At 43.0% G+C, this 20,089-nt stretch overlaps 1 protein-coding gene across 1 annotated transcript in view; it reads right to left on the bottom strand.

The window, feature by feature from the left end:
* Positions 1-20,089, bottom strand: part of AGBL1 (AGBL carboxypeptidase 1) — a 445,869-nt gene that overhangs the window by 105,996 nt on the left and 319,784 nt on the right. The gene's annotated exons all lie outside the window — the stretch shown is intronic.

Below are 20,089 nucleotides of genomic sequence, written 5' to 3'. Positions count from 1 at the left end.
TGCCCACACTCCATAAGTGCTCCCCCCCCCAATTAAAAATACAAATGGACAGCACAGATCCTCATAGTACAAGATAGCAACCAGCATGTGTAGCTCTGAATCATCTGTCTTTGGAGAGCTGAATGCATTTGAAAAGGCCACTGCTACCAGCTGTGATTCTCTAAGAAGAATTTTGCATTTAGCACACGATTACTTTGCCTTTGCACAAATGAAAGGGACATTGGATTCCTTGGGGACAAACAGTACTGTGAGCCTGGCCACTGGGCAGATGCTCTTTGCTACAGATTCTGGGTCAGATGGGGGCAGGGAAGGTGTCTTTCAGTTCAAATATGAACCAAAATAAGCATTTATTGTTGGAATCAGGAAATTCCTTTGGGAGAAAGTCGTAGTTGTTGGAAATGTGCAAGCAGTGAAACTCCACCCATTCAGTGTCGATTGTGTTACTTGCTTGCATTGCTGCTGCACATCCAAAATCAATACAATATTAAGCAGTCAAGAGCCATTATAAAGCTCAGCCTGTTTAGTTGGATGTATAATGCACTTGGACTTATGGCCAAGTCTGCTCTGTGCCCTGTAACAAGGATCAAGTGCAGGTTTGGCTTTGCAGAAGAGTATGACTTGAACCATTTGCATGCCAACTGTTTGCAGGGGTAGTGTTTGGGCATAAGCCAAGTATGCCCCATAGTACCTAAACTTCCCAGCCTAGAGAACAAATTAGGTAGATCCAGACAACAAGCAGAGTGTGACCCAACATATAGGTAATGCTGAGGATCAGGAATATATTGCTAAAATTTAGAAATAACATAACTGTATGGATAAAGTCTGCAAGGTACTAGAATAGTAGGGTAATAATTAGGACACAATATTGTGGGTCACTAAATTGGTACCCTTCCAGTTATGACTGAAGAAATCAAGATATGAAGATATGAAGATAATGGCTCAGAAGCATAGTGAAATTGCTGCTTGGATCTCTCAGGAGAGTGACCAACTGGCCAGCTCCTGGTGCATGTGTCTCTCTTGCCCTACTTTGTCATAGGTCTTCTTTCTTAATTTTACTTGCAGGAAAACAAGAGGCTCGTCTGAGGACACTGTTCAGGGCTTGCTGTAGGAAGATGCAGAAGACAAAAGTACATATGAACTGCTAAATTTGTGCTGCACCCAGGCTGAAGATACCCTGAAACTCCAGGGGTCAACTTGTGCCTTTGAAAACCACAAAAATAAGACATTAAATCACAAATGAGTCAAAAAAAGGAGAGAGTCCACTTTTTCTGAAAAGGCCCTTTAAATGACCCAGCTTTCAAGTCCTCTATGCACAGAGACAACATAGTTGATAAAATGATGGATTATTGAATCAAGCCTGGCCAACGTTAGAAGAACCCACACCACTGAGCTGGAAGAGCTGCTCTGCCATGTCCTAGAACACCAGCCAGGCTTCGAGCTCACATCCAAGTCTGTTGAGTTTGGCCAGCGTTTCCCCCAAAAGAGCTGAGGATCAGCACGGTGGAACGCTTCCACTTTGCGAGAGGAGCTCTGAGAGCAGGAACTGATGGAGGGAGGCAGCTTGCTCGACTTAATGCAGAGCTCAAAGGCGAATTCCGGCTCCAAAGAGCATGTGAAATTTGCAGTTCGCTGCAGACGTTTTTTGCTGATTGTGTCACACTCAGTTTCCTAAGGAGGAAGCAGGGGAACTCAGCCTTATTTGCATGAGTTTCACATCCCTCTCCTTGGCTGAGAACACACTGTGCTATTCGATGGACAGCTCCTTTCTGATTCACTGCTCTAATTATGTTTTACAGCCGGAATATGGTACTTATGTCAAAGCTGATGGGTAAAATTCTACTGAGAAGCAACAACGTTTTGTAGCATTCTCCTGTTGTTCATTTCCATGGCTTCCCTTCATTTTTTTTCCCCTCAAGGCTCATTTTGCAGGCACTAGCCGTTCTGGAGAGCGATGTTCTCACCTCCTTGATGCTTTCTTTTGACTAACAGCCATATTCTTCTTTTTTTATTATTTGTTTATTTATTGCACTTTTGTAGGCATAGGGTGTCAGAAAGAGAAAATACACAGAATGGTCTTATGATTTGTCTCAAGTAGCTGGTAAAGAGCTGGAGTATTTGCCTGCAGATAGACTTCCACAGTGACAAAAATCTTTTTGTACTGGTGAATAGGACCACACAGATTTGGTGATTTGTATACATATTTCCAAGACTAATTCAGCCCCCTGTGCTACCTGGGCCTCTCTCTAGAACGCTCTGTAATTCCCACATGCAGAACCTCTCCTGGACCACAAGCCAAGGGACAATAAGGATCAGCAAGCTTCTCTTCTCACCCCATGTAAAAGCCACTAGTGAGAGCTGGGCAGTTGGCTCTTGGTCCCAGCAATCTCTGGAGGAGCTATCACAAATTAAAGCAGATTCACCCCCATCCTATGGAAGAGAGGAAGGGGCTACTTCAGAAGACACAAGGTCATCACCAGAATAGGACTGCAAAACACCAGTAAGGTTGGGTTTAGCTTCATGCTATTTTCCCTATCTCCCGTTATTTTCCTGAGCTCAGCCAAGGTTGGAGCTGATCCTAGGGCTTGATTATTCCCTGGCTATTTCATGCTGTAAACCACAGCAGGACTGCACGCTGCTGCTTATGGCCAGGCAGATCTAGTGTTTCTGTGCGTGTTTGGCAGGTACAGGGAAGAGAGGGGGGAAGAACATTCACTGCTGCAACAGCAGTAGGATCACAGCTTGGGTAACAGGAAGAAAAAAAAATAAAAAACACAACAAAACACATGATCTCTCATTTAACTGTACTAAATGACAAATTGCTTACAGGCAAGGCTGCCCACTGAGGAAACCAACAAGAAAGTGATTGTTTCTCATTTCCTAGAGACTGCTGACCGAAGAGGAAGGGGAAGAAGGTACATTTGAAATGCAGGTCAGGTGCTTTACAGTGCTTGACTGTAGCTATTTTCTCCATCTTCACAAGAACATTTGGTATAACATTATTCTTAGTCCTTGGCAACATTCAAATGAAAAGAAAAAACTCAGGTGACTGTTTCAAAGGCTAAGATAATTTCCTTTCATTGCTTGACTCCAAATTTTGCTTCAGCAGAGCTTGAGGTACAGATGGTTTTCTTTTCTTTTTCTTCTTACTTTTTTTAAACGTAAACCTGCCAAGCTTAGGGTTCAGGGATCTGTCTTTTCACACTGCACCTGCTGATGGTCCAAGCACCTACACTGTGCTGGAACAGTACTTTTGCACTACCCCTTCCCTGCCAAAAAACACATTTTGCTGTTGCTAAGGAAATCTTTTACCCAAATCTTGGCAAATGAGAAGAAATGCTTAATTAAAATAAAAAATAATAAAAAAATCATTCTTTTGTCATATTTGTTTGCTGTACCATAGAGTGTCTATTCATAAAGCATAAGCCTCATTTTCTTAGAATTACAGAATAATTTAGGCTGGAAGGGACCTCTGGAGGTCACCTGGTCCAACTGCCTGCAGAGCTAACTTCAAAGCTAGATCAGGCTGCTCAAAGCTTTTTCTAGTCAAATCCCACAAGCCGCAAGGATGGAGATCCACACCTCTCTGGGCCCCTGCTTCAGTACTTCAAAAACACTCCCAGTGATTTTTTTCACCCCTTACATCCAGTCATAAACTCCCTTGCTACAGGCTGTACTCACTGACTCTTGTCCTCCTACTGTGCGCCTCTGAGAAGAGTTTGGCTCTGCCTTTTCTGTAACATTTCTTACAAAGGTCCATTCACTCGCTAGCCAGTCACTGCGGACATGCAAGAATCTCCCAGCCTCGCACATCTGGGTCTACTCTGCCTTTCCATCCTCACATACCTCATCCTGTTCACATTTTCTGCACAGTTTTTCCCTTCTTCTTCGCCTGAGATGACCCCTTCCCACACATCCCAGCATGACCAGGCTGAGCAAGCCTACCATATAGAAGATAAGAAGGAAAGATGGATGAGGCAGACCTGAGGAAAACAGCAGCACAGGTGTGCAGATGAGAGAAATAGTCCTTATGAATCTCCCATACACACCGGAGCATTGAGATGGAAGGGGCTGGCTGCTGACTATTCTGCAGACGTCAAGAAAAGCCATGTTTTCCCCATTTTATTTTCTCAGCTTTGCTCCTCTTTCCATCCACATGCTTTGTTAAAAACATGTAAATCCAATACTGAGTCCAAATTCAGCAACAATCTAACCTTTTCCTCCCCACTGTGATGGAACACTTGAAAGAATTAACATGCACTAATGAATATATTCTTAGTGTCATAAAAGGTCTTTGATAAATGTTGATTATATGTTGGTGCTTGATCTTTGCATTTCAACTTCAGGATGCTTCATATTGTGTTTTTATTCTTTTCCTTTGACGCATCCTGATCAATACATTTCTAAATTCTGGCAGGAATCCTCGAGAGTGTTTGCGTAGCTCTAAGCAGGCCAGAATCTCTGTGTTGACAGCTCAAAAACTCATTGAACTTTCTGGGATTGTACAATGGCAGAGTCATGTTAACAGCTTTGACTCTATTTTCCAGCCAAATTGCAGATAACCTTTAAATAGTCTTATGAAGGGATTTCTCCAGAGACTATCAGGCCAGATTTGTACTTAGAGATCATTTTGTTCCCTGAATAAACAGAGGTTACCAAGAGGCAGCAGTTTAACAATGGCAACTGTTCTTATTTCTCCAGTAATAAATTGCAATAGTGCTGGGTCTGAGATGTACTGATACATTCCCCAGGTACACAAAATAAAAGTAACTCATAACAGTAGTTGGTAGTGAGGAGAGCTAGATTTGAATTCATCACCCAAATTCTGGAAAAAGAGCTCTACAGCCTTATTCTTCTATTATTTCATCATACTATTGTATTTAGTTTTACATGCAATTGAGTACCAACAGTAGGAGAAAAAAATGCCAAAGGGAACAATCTGTTGCCCTCTCTGTCAAGAATGTTTTAAAACGGTTCATTAAATGAGATAAATTGTTTTCTCATTACTATTCAATCCAGTAAATAATGCATTTTTGAAGAACACTTTATTAATTAAAAATGTTTATGTCTTTACTAAACCGAGTGCAACAACTCTTTCTAATATCAAAGATGTTGTTATTTCTCTGGTGTTGTCATTTGCCTATTAAATTATCAAACAAAACAAAAAACATTACAAAAATATTACTAAACAAAACCAAAACATTAAATATTTACCCCTAGAGTCAATTTATCCTGTAGAGCTAGACAGAGACTGACTCTCAGTACCTGATGTCCAGGCTATTTACTCCTGTGAAGGACTAAGACTGATACCTCACATTATTTGTATGGGGTGAGGGTGTCAGCACCTTTTGGCTTGAAGAAAAATACCCATGTGAAAAGAGCAAAAATACTAAAAGATAATTATCTTAACTACAGGTAATTAGTAGGTAATTAATTAACTACAACCAACTAGTATGACTTTGCCTCCCAGTGAAGAGACTTTGCTCCTTAGAAAAGCATTTGTCGCCTTTCCAGTGACAAATGGAAACCACTAGGTTACCTCATACAAAATACAGTCCTTTCTTCCACATGTAGCATTTAGACCAAAGGCTACAGAAGTTCCTACATCAAAAAAATGCTGGAGTATTACTCTGTCAGAGAAGTGAGAAAAAGATCATTCTTAATGTCATTTATTGTTCCATGGCCCAACCCTGCAAAAATATAAAGCAAATTCCTTCTGACTCATTCTGAAGGAAAGGGTCATCTCTTAACCTCATAGCAGGTATTTAGTGTTGCCAACTCAACTGCTGAGAAATAAACGATCTTTTATTAAGGAAACTTCTGTTTTATGTGTGTATATTTACTGTCCTTAATACGATGTTCCAGTAAGGCTTTTCATCTGTCCTCCCTGCTTGATAGATTTCTTCCTTCTCCTAGCAGGACCCAACATGCCTCTTTAATGAAAGATCTGATGTTCTATTTCTCCAAAGGTCTGCAGGTTACAATATTTCATGACTGCCATTATTTGTGCACAGCACAGTTAAAAGGTAGGACTCAAAACAACTTTAGGCTGATGAGCACAGGTACAAGACTTTTTTTTTTTCTCTCTCTCCCAGAACTGCACCATAGCTTGCTGCACAGCAAGGCTGTACCTGTCAGCGTGTGCCTTGTTACAAGCTGCTTTCCAAGGCCAAACAAAATGACAGGACTTTCTGTTGCACATCTGCACAGTCTTCTGACATCCACTTGGCATTTTTATCAAAGGAAAAGATGATTAAATCTTGGCTTTTTGGGGAGGGAAGAGATTCCCTCTTCTATCCTATTGCCGTGACATACTACGATCTTTTTTACAGGTGGGTACTAAGTGAAGCAACAGAGATTAAGTCATAACATAACAAATACATTCCCAGGCATGACAAAAATGCAGTCTAAAAATTCCATGCCCTGGCCTTTTTTGCCTCTCTCCAAAATGAACAAAAGAACATATCCAACATAATTTGAATTTTGGAGCTCCCACTTGACTATTCCCACTGAAGTAAGAGTGTGAGGTGAGCAAGGGAGGCAGTGTCATTAAATGGAAAAAATGAACAAGGCAACATCATTACTCTGAAGTTACAGGACTTTGGCCGCTGTGCTGATTGCTTGAATACTTTTTTGTAAAAAGCTTTTTCATAAGGTGCAGCTTCATTTCCAAAATGTTAACAAAGCTAAGGCCCCAGGAGCAGGCAAGAAAATTAGAAATGTTCACATATTTGAAGGCATACAAAAATAATCCCCTTCCATTTTCAGAACAAATGCAGGGAGCTGCAGCAGTATACATCACCCAGACGAGGGTTCTGGAGGCTTTACAGATAGGAGAGGGGGCAAAACAAGCCCAAGCCACACACAGGCAATGAGTGCTTTATTATCAATGTGTTATTACTTGAGTGTGTTATACCTCTGGTATGAGAAACCTATTCTTCATCCATCTTCTTTCTGATTTCTGGGCCTCTTCTGTCCCAGACCCATCAGTTTGTATGGCACGTCATAAATTCATTTCAATCATGCTATGTTTTTCCAGCCTGGGCTAGCCAGAAGGTCTCCATAAATGTTTATGAGTGCAGGCAGCAGAGCACGGTCACCTCCCAGCTGGAGTCACTTGGTGCCCTTGGTCTGGAGAGGTACCTAGGATGGTGGGAGGGACAGGTTGCTGGAGAAAAGAGGCTGTTTGCTTTCCTGCTGGGCAGTTATAAAAAGGGACCAGGGAAATCAGTGACAACTTTGCTCAAAGAAGCAGGGGGACAATGAACCTAATGAACTCAGCGTGAACATCCCAACTAGCTCTTCATGGTCCTGTTTCAGGTGTCTTGTCGGGTTCTGCTTTGATCATGCCCCGTAGGGACAAGTATGCCTGAGCTGGAAAAAGAATCAGGATGATGTGAGCAGGTCTTCAGCAAGGGCCTGAAGAGGTGACCTGCAGAAGCAGGCAATGAAGGATTTAGAAGGCAAAGGAGCAGAGAGGAGGGGAGTCAGGGAAGGTAAGGCAGCAAGGGATCACAGGGACCTGCTGGGGCTGTGATTGAGAGGGAAGAGGAAGCAGAGGTGACTGATTAAAATAATGTTGGCTCTTGAATGTGTCTGACATTTGGATGAGACAGTGTCTCTAGTCAGCATTCAAAGCAATAGCTGCCCTGACTGGTTGCCTTCACCAAAGGAAAAACAACTTTTCCCCGGATAAAAAGGCAAAAACCCTGATTTAATTTTTTGTGGGGACTGCTTTGAATTTCTTTTTAATTACCAAGTAAATTAAGAAGCTTAAAGGAAGGCAAAGTCCAGCCAGGTCCCTGAACACTTCAGCTGCTGAACCTGACTTAAGACAATCCCATCTTTTATGTACTTCCCATTCAAAAGAGACAATTAAGCGAACTGGAATAATTCTGAGTAAAAGCAAAACAACCTCAAATTCTGGAGGAGGAAAACTTGCTTCAAGCACACGTTTCTGTCTTTGTTCCAGTTATTTATTCCTTTTGTCTTTCAACATCCAGTAATCAAAGGAATTAAAAGGATTAAAAAGCACGCACAAAACAAGTGATGGCTTAATACATCAAAGTAGGTGTGACAACGAGGGGAACAGGAGCCAGGGAAAGCGACAGCTTCAGATTAGAGCTCAAAAGCCTACACATGGAGCGGCTGCAACCCAACGCGCAGATCCCCATAAAACATAATTGCAATTCAAAATGCAGCCTAGGATAAAAGCAAAGCCAAAAGCACATGTTGATGTTAGGGATGTCACCGTGTCCCGCGACACTTCAGATGAGAGTTCAGCAAAGCACGGCCCCTGCTTTACTTGCAGCCAGCACAAAGCTGCTCGCCCAGCAGTGCCTGGACACACGGGCAGGTTCAGATGTCTTTGCCCACCCCCTCGCCTCTCAGGTACTGTCAAACACTCTGCTGCTAAAACGAACAGGTTTTCTTAACCGTGCGTTTCTTCCTTTCCTAGCTGTGGATAATGGCAGAGACCCTAACCTGCAGCGACAAGAGTGTCTCAGCACAAGGTTCCCAGACAGATTTAGCCTAATTAAAATGTCCACTGAAGTAACATTCAAAAGCTACGTGCAGCTTTTTTAAGATCCCACACAGCTGTAAATTGAGTATTTTCTCACACTTGCAGGAAAGGTTCCTGGCTTGTCATGTGCTCCGAAATGATCTACAACTACTCCCCAGAGGGCTGTAAATGAGAATAAATTTTTGCAGGGTTCTGGCGACCCACACTGTTGTGTGTGGAGGTGGGGAATAGGTTCAGGGCACTGCCAATCCCATCTTCAATTGTATCACTCTCTGTGTCTGGCAAAAAAAAATCCCATTTACTGTGTACAACTAAGGATGTAGTTGAATCAGGACGGTCACAGAGCTGCCTCCAGCACAATCAGCATGTCCCTGCAGATCAGAAATGATCACCCATAGCTGAATATCATCACCCACCAGCAGGAAACTGGCTTCTTCCCCACTCCCACCTCCCTTTTACTGAAACATTGCAACAGATTGTGAAAGCACTCCTCAGTTGCTCGAGTGCAAAGCCAGTCTGCCCAGCTTAAGTCTCCTCCCATGGGATACACTGATGTTGTATCACACTGACGCGACGTTGCTGCAATCGGCGCTCCGAGGGGAATGCAATTCCCATTCTACAAAATAACTGAGATTTCTAAACGCACTTTTCATTTTGAATGGGAGCAAAGCAGAGAGAAAGAACACACTTGGTGCCTCCGAGCAATGCACATGCTCAGATGCTTTGCCGGATCAGGTCCTTGGTGTAGACAAGATCAATAAAGTTCATTGTTATGAACCACAATATAGAATTTCAATGCCCTGATTTAAGCAGCTCCTGGTCACCTGGGACACGACGGCTGCCTATGCCGTTACAGAACAACATCTTGTGGTTACTCAACAATATCAACACACTGCAATGCAGTGTGAAACTCCGAGCATTTGGCCTCTTTCAGAGAGCGGTTGGTTTTCTGCCAGTGCATCTGGCAATACTGCTCCCAGTGACTATCACCAGTACATAGTACAGCAAGGCACTGACATACTGGCCAGCTTTGTTACACAGCAAACATAGGAGCGATACGTTTTCCAGACTCACAGTAAATCTATGCAAAATGAATATTGTATTTGATGCCGAGAGACATGAAAATGTTGTCTTCCCTCCAGTTGCGATCTTGGAAATCCAAACTGATGGGGTAAGAAGCAGCAGGGGAGGGTTCAGGATGCTCTGGCTGAGTGACACGTTATTCAGCCTGTCATAGAGCAGGCAGCCAGGTTTTCAATTAACTCCCCGTGTGTGATGGACTCAGATAGCTTTCCTATCAGCAGTACTTCAAAAGGCCAGAGAAACAGCAACACTTGTCCCCTTGAAGTACCACAACTTCACAACATGCTCAAAGAGGTTTGCAACTTCAAATAAGCCCTGAGCCAAAATTAGATCTTGATTGCAAAACTATTAGAAGGTTAAAAGAAAAAAAAAAAAAAAAAAAAAAAAAAAAACCAACAAAACAAGCACAGGCTGAGCAGAGGATATAGTTGAAGGTACATACCTAACTTTTGAAGGAGAGAGAAGAAAGGGAACTCACTTCTCATCAGTGAGTGGATCATGATTGCTGACGTGCAGATGAGAGCTATCTGTCTGCAATGCAAGTAAAGTGCAGGGCTGTATAAGACTAAACAGGAGTCAGCTGACGCTATTTTCAACAGGTATCAGTGAGAAAAGTTTGGTGATTATGGGAGATGCAATTTGGGTAGATCTCTGAGGGAGCTGAGCTGGTGATGGAAGATGGAGGTTTTTCTCCAGGCTAGGTTCTTCCAAGGGAGTGTTAATGGGGGTATCTCTGGTGTCTTTGGTACCCAGTGTGACACCGAGCATTGCCCTTAGGACATCTTCTAACATCAGGACACCTCTCTACCACCATCAGCTGAGCTTGGAAACAAACAAAACTTGTTTTCCAGTGGATGAGTGTCCTATATTTATGCTGGCCTTCAGAAGCCCAGTTCTCTCTCTGTCACACATCACAATATCTCAGCCCTGAAGTGTTCCTCTTCCCCTTCCCAATTTCTTTTCTACATCATCTACATAAGGCAAGAAAATGCCCATGCTGTTGCTGTGTCAGTGCTGTGCATATGCCTACCGGCCACCTGGACCAACACAGGACAGGTCACACCGCAACCCTCCTTTAGCAGGAACAGGTAAACCTCTGCTCTTATTCTTCTCAAGGAACATCATTTCTTCTGTCTAGAATGGCTGAAATTGGTCAACTAATTCAGAGAGCACTAGAAGAACATCGAGGGACTGACAGACAGAAGATGAGAGCAACCATGACTACAAATTCTTAGCTTTTTGGGAAAACAGGCTAAAAATAGGAATAGACTGAGAAAGCGGCAAACTATGAGACTCCCTGAATTATGCCCTGAAGAGGTCTGTCTGCAGCATCACTGAAGCTAAGGCGGGTGGGGAAATCCTTCTGAAAAACCGCTTGGAAAAGAAGTTCATTGAGGAAAGTCAGTGCCTGCTGTTATCTATCTATTTCTTGGCCTCCGGAAGGAGATAATTGCATTTCAGCTTAACAGTAAGGAAAAGAGGGTGAGATCCTCCCTTGCCTTTGATCACATAAGATGTTTTAGCAGGGAGAATCACTGTCTCCCCCTACAGGGTGATCCATATCAGAGGCTAATGAGTCTGCTAATGAGGATTACTCCAGCTGCTGATCTCCAGCCTCTCACGGAGCGAAGCGAGCAGAGTTCAGTTCCCAGGGGAGAACCACTGTGGAAGGACAACGCTGGGACGCCCTGGGGTAATGTCAGATGTAGTTACACAGGGTGACTGAAGGAATCTTGTGCTGATAAAAATTGTATGACTTCACTGCAAAACTCTGATTTGTTTCTTCCCTCTCGTTATAAGTCAAGGGAGGGAATATGCTCGTTCTTCCCCCAAGCGATACTCATTTGGATGCAAGTGGGAATTTCTTTCAATGCTGTTCCTGGCTCTTCTATTTGACAGACAAGAGAGTGCTTATTAGAACAGATGCATGGGAGAAAATAAGAGAAAGCCTGATCACATTCCTAGTGTTAGGGAAAAATTCAACTAAATGTCTGTCCACCCTGCAGTGAAACATTGCCAGTCTTCCCAGGCTGTTCAGGAGCAACTTAAGCTCAAGCAGTGCTTTGAGTAACACTGCAACAGGTACCACTCATCTCTACAATAACCCAATGAAGGGCAAATTTAAGCATTGATGTCCCAGCCACTAACACCACCAAAACCCCTCAGATTGAATGCTGTTTGAGGGAAGAGATTCCCACATACTTCTGTAGGACCCACAAGTGGGCTAGGCAGACCAGCCCACCAGCCCTGCAGTCCCTCTCGCTCAGAGAAGATCAGCATGGCAAAATCTGGTCCTTAAGGGCACTGCAGGTAACGCATGCTGTCCTCCATCTCCTCAGTGCTCAACAAAATGGGGGTCACCACCTTTTAGACCTGTTCCTATCGAGATGCAGGGGGCAACCCCACTATTTGACAGACCTTTGTGCCATTTGATCACTGTATGCTAGAGCAAAATTTGGACAAGACAAAAAGGGGAAATAGGTGGAGAAGGGATCAGGACAAGCTGCAGTCACATCCTGTCTGTGGGGCTGGGCAGTGGGATTAGCAATGCCCATTTGTTGCTGTGCTGGAGCATCATGAAACTTTATGCTGCCAGAAAGGGGAAAGGAAAAAGGAAGAAAAAAAAACCACAACCTTGCGAGAGGCATGTTGCTGTTACAGAAAAAAAAACACAGATACCAGATCAAAAAGGTCTGCTTAAAGACAGTACATATGCCAGCTCCAGGGGATTTCAAATATTTATGGTTTGCTACATTTTTAATCTTTAAGAGATCCAGGGATGCTGCGCATAGAATCTGATGCAAGTATAGCCCATGTCTGACATGACTGTGGCTTGTAAACCGCTGCAGCAGTGGGGAGGAGAATGCAGACTTGAACGAGTCTGAGGCTCACCTTGCTGCAGGCCTGATGGTTTTTTTCCCCATACCCTAGAAGCAAAATCTGAAATATGCCCCTTCCTGCTGACTCTGGCCCCCTTTCTGTCTCTAGCTATTCCATCCCAGGCAACACACACAGCACGCTCAGAAGGATTCTTGCTGCAGGCAGAAAGGTGCAAAAAAAAAAGGAGATAGGGTGCGAGATGCTAGCCTTAGGCCCACCACCACCACTTCAAGAAGCGTTATCCCACCTCTGTCACTGATAACAAAAGACAGTCCCATTTCCACTGCATGGCCTAAATAGATTTCTTGCCTTCCAGATGATTAATAACCTGAAGTAGATTAATATTTAAGATCGTACTGGGGAGTAATATGCAAGGTACAATGGAGATTTTGATTCTTCTGGTAGAGGAGCGTGAACTGAAGTGCTTTAGCAGGAGTTTGGTGTCTGTACACAACACCTTAGGCACACCCAGGACTAATGCATCTAACACAGGTGCTGGAAATCATGATTATTTCAGCTCATGTCACCTTCGATTAGAAGAGATTTTAGGTGTGCTTGCTCATATGCCTCTTCCCAAGTTTCTTGAATAAAATAAAGCTAACACCCAAAGCTGAGGTAGTATTTCAAGGAACTCAGTGGCTGCTGCTCACTGGCTGATGTTTGCTTTTTAAGTTGGGGTGGAGCTGCATAAATTATTCAGGGTCTTGTATTTTAACTGTCAGAGAAATTTAGGATCCTTAGCCGATTTTGCCAACTATCATGTGAGCTAAGGGAATTTGGGAGAGAGAAAGTACTTTCTGGAGGGTAGAAATGTTCATGCTCACAAAGAAAATATAAGATGTGATGTTCTTGTGTATAAAAATTGTGCCCTGCTCTGCTTTTCTTAGAAAGGCTTTACTTCTGCTCACTCCAAGAAGGCTGTAAAAGCCCGTCACATCAACACTGATATAGAGGTCACCATTGAACTCATCCCTTGGTGATTACACCCAAGTCTCAGGTGATGGCAAGCCAATGTGCCAGCAGGTTTTTCCTGAAAGCTCTGGTACTACACTGCATTTAATGCATGCTAGCACACTGCAAGGCAGCACAAACATTGTGTGTATCCCCTGTGCCACCCCTATCCACATTGCTGCTGTTTATAAACCTGTAGGTTACAGCAGGAGGGAAGCACATCAAAAGACTGGCCTGTCCCCTTTCCAAAAATGATGGGTAAGATCCATTTTGAGTGAGATAAGCTCTCCTGTGGGGAGATCTAAATTATAACATGAAGTACTTTTCTGTAGGGCACATAGAGATTGATCATTTTCCCTGTTTTTTGCCTGCCTGCTGTAATCTGGCAATGCTAGGCGGTGCAAGGACAGCTCGTCGGAGTGGCAGTTAAGGGATTACAGCTGGACTGTCTCTCACTGTGCTTTCTTCCCCTCTGCAATGACCAGGTCATAATTAGGACAGGAATGATGGTGTTCAGCAATGTGAAGAGGCGTTAAGCTGTTGAGCTTCTGGCACCGTGACCAGATAGGTGCTGCCAGGTTTCAAAGTTCAGCAGCTTTTAGGACTGGCAAAACAGCAGCTTCCCGCTGCGGCGTGGCCACGGAGGTGCGGGGCATTGCAGCAGAGCCAGGCTGTGCTGTGAAAAGCCAAGCAACAGGCATGGCAAGAACTACAGCACAGCCTGAGGGGCACAGCCAGGGTGCTCAGCACCACCAGACCTTCCCGGGGATGCATGGCCCAAAAACCCTCCCTGCTCAGCAAAACCCTGAAGCAAGAAGCCTCACTGTGAAACATGCAGATCTGCGCTGGTTTCACAGGAATTTAACAATGCATCTCAATTTAGGCAGAGCTGCTGGAAATAGCATGCCAAAATGGGTCCTTTCTCAGCACTCTATTTGTTAGAACCCAGCAGTGTTGCCTTAATGCCGTTTTTCTCCCTTTTTTTTTTTTTAATCCACCTGGCATTTTGGAAGGGAAAATTCTATTCACTGTTTTTTTTTGCAGCATTGTCACTTTTCTTCAGTGTTAATTATTTATACCTATATAAAAATTAGGCTAAACACTGAAGGTTCATCTACCAAAGCCCCATCTCTGGTCCCATGCAACACTCTTTGTGTTGGGGAGTTTTACCACCAAGTCTTCCCTCTGTGTGCGTAGTCAGTCAAGTAAAGCATTAGCCACCAGTGGCCCATCTAGCATATGCGTTGAGAAATTCCTAAAAAGCTCATAAAATACCACGTAACCTCCCCAACAGTTGCCTAGATGCAAATTTTAAACGATTCCTATGACTACAATGCAATGAGTTTGGTCTGCATAGACTAAAAAAAGTTCAGTGATCTCAACATGACAGTTTGTCAAGAAATAACTGGCAGCACACAAGACCCTGTAACTTACTGGCTATTCTGTGCCCTAAGAGAAATAGCTTTCCAGTCATTTATTTTTTTTTTTATAGGTATGTGTGGGCGAGTATAGATCTCTGTGAAGACATTCATACACAGGGAGCGAATAAAGGAGTGTAAAAATATGTTTGGCCATATGTGTCACAGAAAGGGTATCCTAAATATTTTTAAAAGCATCCATTCTATTGATAAGGCATAGGTATTTTCTTTTTTAACTCTGCATGTCTCTGTATTTTGAACATCCTACATGCACATGGTACAACTTCAAAACGGGAGCTTTATTTCATCTGTGCATTTCTTGAGAAAAAAAAAAAAAGTAACTCAGCTTTCTAATTTCAGATGATTAGTTAGCTCAAAAATATGCTAAAGATTTTATGGAGTGCTAAATCTTTCTCCTTTTATGCCTGCTTTGTTTCTAGGAGTAGTAAAAGATGGTATCAAAGGACAGAAAATTTCAGCCTGAGATTTCAGCCACAGTTTCACCATTCTGAAAGACAGATTACAAGAGGTTATTAATCTGCCTTCTCATCTATCTATAGCAATATGGGTATCATCTGCATCTATGATGAAAGCCCCCTGGGAGTCTATACTGTGCTTATCAGATGTGGCAGCAGGTGAAATATCAGACAAGTAAGATAATAAATAATAAATGACCCTATATTTTTTAATCCGATGTCAGAAAATGTTAACTGTTAATCTAGTTAATGGAGACTTCATGTCCTATAATACCCTACCCATGAACTTCAGGCAACCTCTCTCTGATAGCTTCAGCCTTGATTTTTTTTCCTGAAATCAAGTTTTTGAAGGCACCAGCATTTCTCAAGGATTTTCTCAGAGGAAAGCACAGCCCCATACTAAATAGATTCTTGGGTCTTGGGACTGATAATTTATATTCTTCAGCTACTTTTACCATCTCAGGACTCAGATCCTGTACTTTGAGACACATCTTGAAACTCTACTGGCTCTTCTCTCAGTTTTTCCCAGAGCAGCCCCTCCAGTAAGGGCTTCTCAACCCTTTCAGCCTGCTGAAGCAGCTGGGACCTTGTTCTTCTAAGTCAGCCTTTTCACCATCTTTCTTTTTGCATCTTTAGCTGCAAGATTAGCGTTTGAAAACAAGATATCGGGCGCTTTTAAAGATTCATTCCAGAAGTTTCTGGAGGAAAAAGGCTTGGATCCTAGGTACAATAAGAGAAGTGGAAATGCTCGTTCAAGCCAGGCTCTGGTTGATTATATCTGATGGTTACTGCTGTGATCCAAGTGATTTGAGAGCACAACCCAGCACAGTCTCAGATGGGTACCCAAGACAAAAACCCAAAATGGCAACAGTGCTCCTAGCCCCTGGGCTGGGGACCTCTGCTGAGAAACCAAAGACTGAAAGCTAACACTGGTCTTTTTCCTCCTCATCCTCTCAGGGAGGAGAAAAGCAGGAAGCAAAATAGCAGCCCTGATATAAGTTCCATCTAGTGGGGATGCCTGAAATAGGGAAAAACCGCAGCACTTGATCCATACGCATCCCTCCCAATGATCCATTTTTCCCTTGGCACAACCCTCACCTTCTTGGCAATGAGGGGTGAGGAGTCGAGCTCTACACTGCTGAGGAACCAAAAACCAGAACAGGAACATAAAGCCAAGCACTGGACACCAGAAAACCCAATTTTGGCCATTCCTTAAATAACCTTCTGAAATATGTTTATGTCACAGGTAGCTTTTGGTGCCCGTAGCATCAAAAACTAGCAGGTGTTTTATTTACAGTGGCCATGGGGAAATATAGTCTGATGTAATTGTTAAAGATCTGTTCGTATTCCAGGCAGCAAACTACCATTTACAGGATGAAATTGTTTGCTGTTTAAACACTGCCAGTCAAGGACATTAATTGCTGTGGGTTAAATTAAACTAGATGGCACAGCAATGAGATTTGAAGCCTGGGAGGGGGTGGGGAGGAGGGAGGAGGGGAAGAGTAATCTTCTCTCATAAATAATGGGATCTGAAAAGAATCTTCATAGGGACAGATTAATTTGCAAAGAACCGAGTTCAAACCTAGTCTTACGGGTACTCCGAGCAGCTCTCAGGAGGGCAAACACTGCCCCCACCCCAAAAGCAAGAGTTCAAGCTTCTCCATGGGTATTTATTCCAAATATACGATCGGTGGCTATGCCATATCAGAAGCTGGCTGCCTTCCAAGATGGGACAAGCCACACTGTGTGACGGGGAGAGGAGATGCTGCCTTGCCCTTTTTAAAATGAAGCTGTAGTAACAGCCAGCGGCAGCAGGCAGGGAAAGGGGCAAGTCCTTGTGGCAACCCTTTGTTTCTGTTCCTCGCAACCCTCTTACTCACATACACAAAGACACAGAGAGCTATATATTCATTTTACTTTGTAGGGGGGAGAGGCAATTTTGGTCCAAATGTCTTTTACTTTCGTTCACCCTGAGTGCTTTGCAATAAGCTCCCTTTCTCGGCTCACGGGATGGCGTGCTATTTATTACTTTACAAATGTAAGCCCATTGTAAATAAATAAATAGCAGCTCTGGGCACTGTTTTTTTTTTTTTTGGACCTGTCTTTAAAAACACTAATCGAAATGTAATGACAGGCTGGCAGCCAGCTCCACTATCCATGCTGTTGATAACCAGCTAAGCTTTCCAGCCACAAAATTAACATAAAACCCGCAAAGAAAACTATCTTCCTGTCATTCATCCCTGTCCCAAACCTTTGGGAAAAAGGCAACAGCAACAAATAAACACACCCAAGAGTTTGCAGTACGTTTTGAAGGTCAAGAAGTTACTGCACAGTTTAGATGAAGCTGGGAATTAATTTTTATTGAGACCAGCAAAGAATATCTGTCATTTCTGTAGTCTCCACCAACCCCACCACTTCTGGCTGCAGTTTCAGATGTTGCTGTCAGTAAGCAGTATTTCATCCACTATAGCCACCTGCATTAGGTATGTCAGCAGGGAGAGGACACTACTACTGTTTGCCTGCAGCAATTGTACAACACACCCTGCCAGAGCAGGACACTGGGACTCCTAGCACATCCCATCCAATTCTGCCTCTGTTGGGAGGCTCAGAGGAAGCAGTTTGAATAAAGGAACAGACAGAAGTTGACCCTCAGCATTAATTTAATTGCACGCAGCTCCAAGTACTTTGCTTTAAAAAAATAATAATAATACCTTGCATCACCCCCAAATTAATTGCATGCCTAGTCAAATGAATCCCATATTAACAGACCAGGACCTGATTCCTCAGTCTGTGCAATCAATTTTACCCTGAGGTAATGCTGTTGACTGCAGATGATCTGGCATGCACTGACTGCAGATGATCTGGCATGCACAAGTGAAGGCCTGGGGTTTTCATCATTGTTTCCAAACCTGTAGAGCCGGCAGCAGCAATAACACCAGCAATACCTGCATCTCCCTCCCTTAGGGCCACCCAAGAGCTCCAAGATAAAAATCTGGCACCACTGGCTTTCAGGTGTCAGGGGAATTGACTAATTTTCTGACAATACTATATCTAAATCAGTATTTAAATTGTATGTTAAATAAATGCTGTGATTATTAGGAGCAGACTTCTTGAAGTTGAACCACCAGGTAGCTGATAGCTATCCTATTACGAACTCCAAAAGCCTCAGTAGAGATGTACTTAATAATTGTTTGGCATTAATTTGTCATGCAATAATTATCCTATTAAATCTAAATTAAACCCTCCACTCAGACACTTCATCTAAAGTGTGAACATAACAATTAAGAGAGAGGGGGAAAAGGGGGGATGATTTTTGCATCATTTTCTGTGCAAGATTGTGCTTCTTACTAGCAGAAACAGCAGCAAAAGGGAATTAAGATATTGTACTGAGAAGAGAAATTGTCATGAAACTGAAACAGCACAAACAAAAATCTTTCTTCCCTAAGTTACATATGGTGCACAGCTTAGGATAGCATCTTGCTACACTATGAACTTCAATGCATTTATTTCTTTACCATAAGGAAGTTGTGTTGCACTTCCTTTCCAAGGAACAGAAAGGAATTAAGAAAAATAAATAAATTTAGACAACTGACAAAGGCTAGGATTGCTCTCATCTATCTAGCCAAATAAAAGCTCAAAATCCAGGCCGAGTTTTTTTCTTGAAGCTCCTCCTGTTGTCAACAGCCAGAGATCAGGCTCTCCAGAGAGATATTCATCCCACCCACCTCAGAGCTTAGATCTGACAGCTAAAATGAGAGAAGAATGCATCCCGTCCGAAAGCCAGACAGGAAGCCTGGAAAGAGAAAGACTTAAATCCAGTTCTCATGTCCTAGGCTGAGACTTGAGGCACCGAGCTGTTCTTCCACGTAGGATAATAGAGCTTGAAGTGCTTAAAATGTCATTAAGTAGTACTGCTGAGCTGAGGACAGTCTGTGGGTGTACAAAATAGTTTTCTGTCCTTATTCTGACTGATTTAATTTTGGGATCAAGAAGAATGACTGTTTTAAACCAAGACAAGATCTCTTTCCGCTATGGCTTGCAATCGCTCACAGAATTTCCACACCGGTTGCAGAGTAACAGAGTACATGACATCCACAAGAGGTTTTCTTCATCAGTCAAAACCATTCCTTACACAGCATTTTGGTATCTCTTTGAAAATGCAATCTCCTTCCCTAGAAGAACATCCTTTTTTTTAGGTAAAAGCCTTATTTGGCACTTTTTTTCCTTTTTTTTTTTTTTTTGGCACGGGTTTCAGCTTTCTTTTTTGTTGCATTCTCCTTAGAGACAGCAGCTCTTTACATCCTCCAGAACCCCAAAATACCGGTTGTCATAGTGGTTTTACAGCACATGATATTCCTCTCCCTTCCCTGCCTGTGCCGAGCGTGCCTCTGTACCATTCTCCGAGGAGATAATTACCTCTTCACCTTTCTTTTCCTCTGCTAACACTCTCTGCTCTGCCAACTGCTTTTTCCCACCGAGATGGTATTACTCATCTCTAACAAAACTCTGATTCCTCAAATTATACTTAGCTCTAAAGTCTGACACTTGTGCCTCTGTTCTTCAGCTGTATCACTTTGTCTAATAAATGTCTTATCTAGGGCCTTGGACTATTACAGCTGCAAACAACATGGCCATTTTCAACCAAAACATTTCTCCTCTAAATCACCCAAAAATGTGACAAGAAGGTTCGTCATGGATTAAATTGTTCACTGACCCTGTTTTGCTCCCATGGGTCTGTTTCCAACCACACAAGTCAGCTT

This window comes from Anas acuta, chromosome 12, assembly GCF_963932015.1.
Source record: "Anas acuta chromosome 12, bAnaAcu1.1, whole genome shotgun sequence".
Lineage (NCBI taxonomy): Eukaryota > Metazoa > Chordata > Aves > Anseriformes > Anatidae > Anas > Anas acuta.
This window is presented reverse-complemented; position numbering and strand designations above follow the sequence as displayed.